This window comes from Schistocerca piceifrons, chromosome 1 (genome assembly GCF_021461385.2).
Source record: "Schistocerca piceifrons isolate TAMUIC-IGC-003096 chromosome 1, iqSchPice1.1, whole genome shotgun sequence".
Lineage (NCBI taxonomy): Eukaryota > Metazoa > Arthropoda > Insecta > Orthoptera > Acrididae > Schistocerca > Schistocerca piceifrons.
The window spans coordinates 30,833,440-30,839,607 of NC_060138.1; positions in this window are offsets into that span (position 1 = coordinate 30,833,440).

The window sequence follows — 6,168 nt, forward strand, 5'->3', positions numbered from 1 at the left end:
CTGGGTCGGTTTATTGTAACATAAGAGAAAAAATTGACTGTTATTTACATATCAGCGAATTCTCTTTCCAGTACCCATCAATGACTTTTTAAAAATTAGATTAGTGGGTTGAAAATAAATAAATAAATAGTAGCTGTAGGTTCGGCTAAATCGACGTAGGTAAGAAAGTTCCATACGTTAACCATAAGACAAAATACTCTCCACGTTGTGCGCTACCATTGGTCGAAATCTCGTTTTCGTATCTCGAGCGGTTTAGAAGATATGAAGTATGTTATCAATATTTCATTGTCGCACGCGTGCGATCGGAAGAGAACGTGTTGCATGAGTTCAATTTTCTCGAGACTGGGGACAAATAGAGACCTTCTCCCAAATAATATCGTACCTAATTTCATTCGTAGCAACATGTGATGTAATATGCACCAGACACAAAACCATAGCAACTCGTATGTTTCATTGCAAACTTTTCGAATTTGACGTTGTGTCTTAATGAAATGCGAATATCAAATGGGCGAAATGATGGGCACTCCACCGTGAAGCTAACATATAAAGCTGTACATAAGGTAAAAATAATTTTTTTATGAATAGGTTATGTAAAATCGTGTAAGAAAGACCACAGAGCTAAGGCAGTGCATATGGCGTTCTATCAGAAACAGCACTGCTGCATCTTGAACAGCAGACTAGTCACCATTCCCTGCGTGCGTTAGTGTGCACAGCTGGGCTGGACACTGCGGCGAGTCTGCACGCACTCTGCCTCAGCACGCACAATACCTGCTTTCAAAAATGGTTCAAATGGCTCTGAGCACTATGGGACTTAACATCTGAGGTCATCAGTCCCCTAGAACTCAGAACTACTTAAACCTAACTAACCTAAGGACATCACACACACCCATGCCCGAGGCAGGATTCGAACCTGCGAGCGTAGCAGTCACGCGGTTCCGGACTGAAGCGCCTAGAACCGCACGGCCACCGCAACCGGCTAGCTGGTTTCTTTCTGTTCTTACACTTATTTGTGGGTCACTAAGTGAACAAAAGTGTAATCATTGTTTGCTTAATTAAAACTTGTTGCATCAAATCTAGTTATTCTCTTGACTCTCCTTCAGACTCTCCTGGTTGCAGCTAAGCTCTTATTGTTATGTCCTAGCCAGTAATGCCAACCGAGCCCGCTGCCAAAAGGTTGGCAGCATCAAAGTTCGGACGCCGTCCGCATAAGCAGCGCCAGCGAGAGAGGAAATCGCCGCAAGTCTGCGCGCGCCACCGCTGGCTTCTGGCTTCTTAAGCGCTGGAGTCGCGAGCGCTAGGACAGTTCTGTATTCGCCGCTCAGTTGTATCCTCGCCACCGAATTGTGTACTTGGTAGTCAGTTGTGTGTTCATCGCAGCAGAGTTGTTGTTTGTCGTCAGCCGACGCTGACCTAGCCGCTCCGACTCGAACTAGACAGATTTCTGTAGACACCGAGTTCACTACTGTGTTTCTGTATCTTCATGAATAAAGATAAGTACCGACTTATTTAATCAGAGTGTTTGGGGTTTCATCTTTCTGTTTACTGTTCCAGCGGACCGGTCGGCCCGCTATTAAAAGTGTGGCGGTGACTTCGTAAGCCATTTCTACAGCCAAGTGTTTGTCGCTACGAACACCGCCACAAAACTTATCATCTCAAAATTCTAACTTTAGCCCCATGAATTTTAGCTTCTACCATGTCTGCTCACATCTTGAAACTGATCACAGCACGCAGTCAAAGGTAAGTGCTATGTTGCTGGCTTATGACAGCTCAGCAACACGACTCTTCTTCACCTCCATACTGCCATCATTTTTTGCTCCCAAATTTCAAGAAGCAGGAAACAAAATTTCGAAGGGATTTCCCCCCCCCCCCTCCCCCCCCCCCCCCATGAACCATGGACCTTGCCGTTGGTGGGGAGACTTGTGTGCTTCGGCGATACAGAGATACCCGTACCGTAGGTGCAACCACAATGGAGGGGTATCTGTTGAGAGGCCAGACAAACGTGTGGTTCCTGAAGAGGGGCAGCAGCCTTTTCAGTAGTTGCATAGGCAACAGTCCCGATGATTGGGTGATCTGGCCTTGTAACACTAACCAAAACGGCCTGGCTGTGCTGATACTGCGAACGGCTGAAAGCAAGGGGAAGCTACAGTCGTAATTTTTCCCAAGTGCATGCAGCTGTACTGTATGGTTAAATGATGATGGCGTCCTCTTGGGTAAAATATTCCAGAGGCAAAATAGCCCCCATTCGGATTTCCGGGCGGGGCTACTCAAGAGGACGTCGTTATCAGGAGAAAGAAAACTGGCGTTCTACGGATAGGAGCGTGGAATGTCAGATCCTTTAATCGGGAAGGTAGGTTAGAAAATATAAAAAGGGAAATGGATAGGTTAAAGGGGTAATGCTGGAGTAGGTTTAATGATAAATAAAAAATAGGAGTGTGCGTAAGCTACTACAAACAGCATAGTGAACGCATTATTGAGGCCAAGACAGACACGAAGCCCACGCCTACAGCAGTAGTGCAAGTTTAAATGCCAACTAGCTCTGCAGATGACAAAAACAATGATGAAATGTATCATGAGATATTATTCAGATAGTGAAGGGTGACGAAAATTTTATAGTCATGGGTGACTGGAATTCGACAGTATGGAAAGGAAGAGAAGGAAACGTAGTAGGTGAATATGGATTGGGGGTAAGAAATGAAAAAGGAAGCCGCCTGATAGAATTTTGCACAGTGCATAACTTAATCATAGCTAACACTTGATTCAAGAATCATGAAAGAAAGTTGTATATATGGTAGAGGCCTGGACATTCTGGAAGGTTTCAGATAGGTCATTTATGGTAAGACCGAGATTTAGGAACCACGTTTTAAATTGTAAGACATTTCCAGGGGCAAATGTGCACTCTGACCACAATCTATTGGTTATGAACTGTAGATTAAAACTGAAGAAACCACAAAAAGGTGGGGCTTTAAGGAGATGAGACCTGGATAAACTGACAGAACCAGAGGTTGTAAAGAGTTTCAGGGAGAGCATAAGGGAACATTTGACAGGAATTGGGGAAAGAAATATAGTAAAAGAAGAATGGGTAGCTTTGAGGGATGAAATAGTGAAGGCAGCAGAGGATCAAGTAGGTAAAAAGACGAGGGCTAGTAGAAATCCTTGGGTAACAGAACAAATACTGAATTTAATTCATGAAAGAAGAAAATATAAAAATGCAGTAAATGAAGCAGGGAAAAAGGAATACAAACGTCTCCAAAATGAGATCGACAAGAAGTGCAGAGCGGCTAAGCAGGGATGGCTAGAGGACAAATGTAAGGATGTAGAGGCATATCTCAAGAGGGGTAAGACGGGTACTGCCTGCAGGAAAATTAAAGAGACTTTTGGAGAAAAGAGAACCACTTGTATGGATATCAAGAGCTTAGATGGAAACACAGTTCTAAGCAAAGAAGGGAAAGTAGAAAGGTGTAAAGAGTATATAGAGGGTCTGTACAAGGGCGATGTACTTCAGGCCAAAGTATGGAAATGGAAGAGGATGTGGATGAAGATGAAATGGGAGATATGATACTGCGTGAAGAGTTTCACAGAGCACTGAAAGACCTAAGTCGAAACAAGGCCCTGAGAGTAGACAACATTTTATTAGAGCTACTGACAGCCTTAGGAGAGACAGCCTTGACAAAACTTTACCATCTGGTGAGCAAGATGTATGAGACAGGCGAAATACCCTCAGACTTAAAGAAGAATGTAATAATTCCAATCCCAAAGAAAGCAGGTGTTGACAGATGTGAAAATTACCGAACTATCACTTTAATAAGTCGGGGGTGCAAAATACTAATGCGAATTCCTTAGAGACGAATGGAAAAACTGTTAGAAGCCGACCTCGGGGAAGATCAGTTTGGATTCCGTAGAAATGTTGGAACACGTGAGGCAATACTAACCCTACGACTTATCTTAGAAGAAAGATTAAGGAAAGGCAAACCTACGTTTCTAGCATTTGTAGACTTAGAGAAAGCTTTCGACAATGTTGACTGGAATACTGTCTTCCAAATTCTGAAGGTGGCAGGGGTAAAATCCAGGGAGTGAAAGGCTATTTACAATTTGTACAGAAACCAGATGGCAGTTATAAGAGTCGAGGGGCATGAAAGGGAAGCAGTGGTTGGGAAGGGAGTAAGACAGGGTTGTAGCCTCTCCCCGATGTTGTTCAATCTGTATATTGAGCAAGCAGTAAAGGAAACAAAAGAAAAATTCGGCATAGGCATCCATGGAGAAGAAATAAAAAGTTTGAGGTTCGCCGATGACATTGTAATTCTGTCAGAAAAGGACTTGGAAGAGCAGTTGCGCGACATGGACAGTGTCTTGAAAGGAGGATATGAGATGAACATCAACAAAAGCAAAACGAGGCTAATGGAATGTAGTAGAATTAAGTCGGGTGATGCTGAGGGAATTAGATTAGGAAATGAGACGCTTAAAGTAGTAAATGAGTTTTGCTACTTGGGGAGCAAAATGATGATGGTCGAAGTAGAGAGGATGTAAAATGTCGACTGGCAATGACAAGGAAAGCGTTTCTCAAGCGTTTGCTAACGTCGAGTATAGATTTAAGTGTCAGGAAGTCGTTTCTGAAAGTATTTTAATGGAGTGTAGCCATGTATGGAATTCAAAAGTGGACGATAAATAGTTTAGACAAGAAGAGAATAGAAGCTTTCGAAATGTGGTGCTACAGAAGAATGCTGAAGATTAGATGGGTAGATCACGTAACTGACGAGGAGGTATTGAATAGAATTGGGGAGAAGTGAAATTTGTGGCACAACTTGACTAGAAGAAGGAATAGGTTGGTAGGACATGTTCTGAGGCATCAAGGGATCACCAATTTAGTATTGCAGGGCAGCGTGGAGGGTAAAAATCGTAGAGGGAAACCTAGAGATGAATACACTAAGCAGATTCAAAAGGATGTAGGTTGCAGTAGGTACTGGGAGACGAAGAAGCTTGCACAGGATAGAGTAGCATGGAGAACTGCATCAAACCAGGCTCTGGACTGAAGACCACAACAACAACAACAATAACATACAAATTCTACGAACTCAAATGTGAGAGTTGCGACACTTCACCTCTGTGCTGCATGGTTGCATTTGTTGGCAATATCCGCAAAATTCTGTGGTAAAAAACTTAACTGCCACCGTTTAACTCATGTGTGGGAATGCGTGGTAAAGCCATGCTGTCGCTTCTCAAGTGTCAAAGCAGTTGCAAGAGGCAACCGATATCTCGAGTAGGCGAGAACAGATAAGCCTATGCAATTGGCAGTGTGGCACCTTTTACGTGCTCACACTGTCATTCGTCAGCCTTCTGTGAAGGTTAGCTCGTATTATTGACTCAACAATTCCGCCCATATTTTCAGTTCTCCTCTGAATTCGAATATAGTTCCTAAGTACATGTTAACAAGGTCCAACGCATGACGTCTGGTATGTGAAAATCTACGCAGTAATCACGTGAAACACACTTTTTGTGGACATCTTTCAACTTCTCACTCTGCAACTCAATTTTTCACTTTATTATTTCCGAGAGCCGTTTTAGTCTTTAAGGAACAATATATGCTTCCCGAAGTACCTCTTCAATAGGTGTTATTTCATTATCGTGTGAATTATTGCCTGCTATTTTTGAAACTATCAAGAAAACTAATTGCTCCACCAATGCATTCGGATTATTCCAGTGAACGAAATAGGCACATGCTGGCAGTTCATAGGAGAGTGTCTTTCAGTTGTGAATGTCTTATGCCGTGTCGTGCTCTCTCTTACTGATATGTATGTCATCAGCTGTCAATGATTCGCCAACACTCTTACCTCAAGCTTGCATAACGAGTTGATATTTTTATGGTCTTTGAGGGAGAAGCTATTTTGTTTATGACCACTGGAAGCCCTGTGAATTATTTTCAAGATACTGTAGTGTGTTCTTCCTTTTAGGAGCTTTAATTTCAAATAATAGATTATATAACCGCTTCATAACATCTATCTGTGGAACAGCAATCCTCCATCCACTAAAAATGGTTTTTTCTAGTCTACTCCACGTATGTGACATAATTATCTTTTGTGACTCTTTTTTTTCATTTCAATGATCTTGTTCCATGTAGATCATATTGATAGTTGGCACACAGCGTTGAACATCCTCTTGGCTCCTTACCGAGGC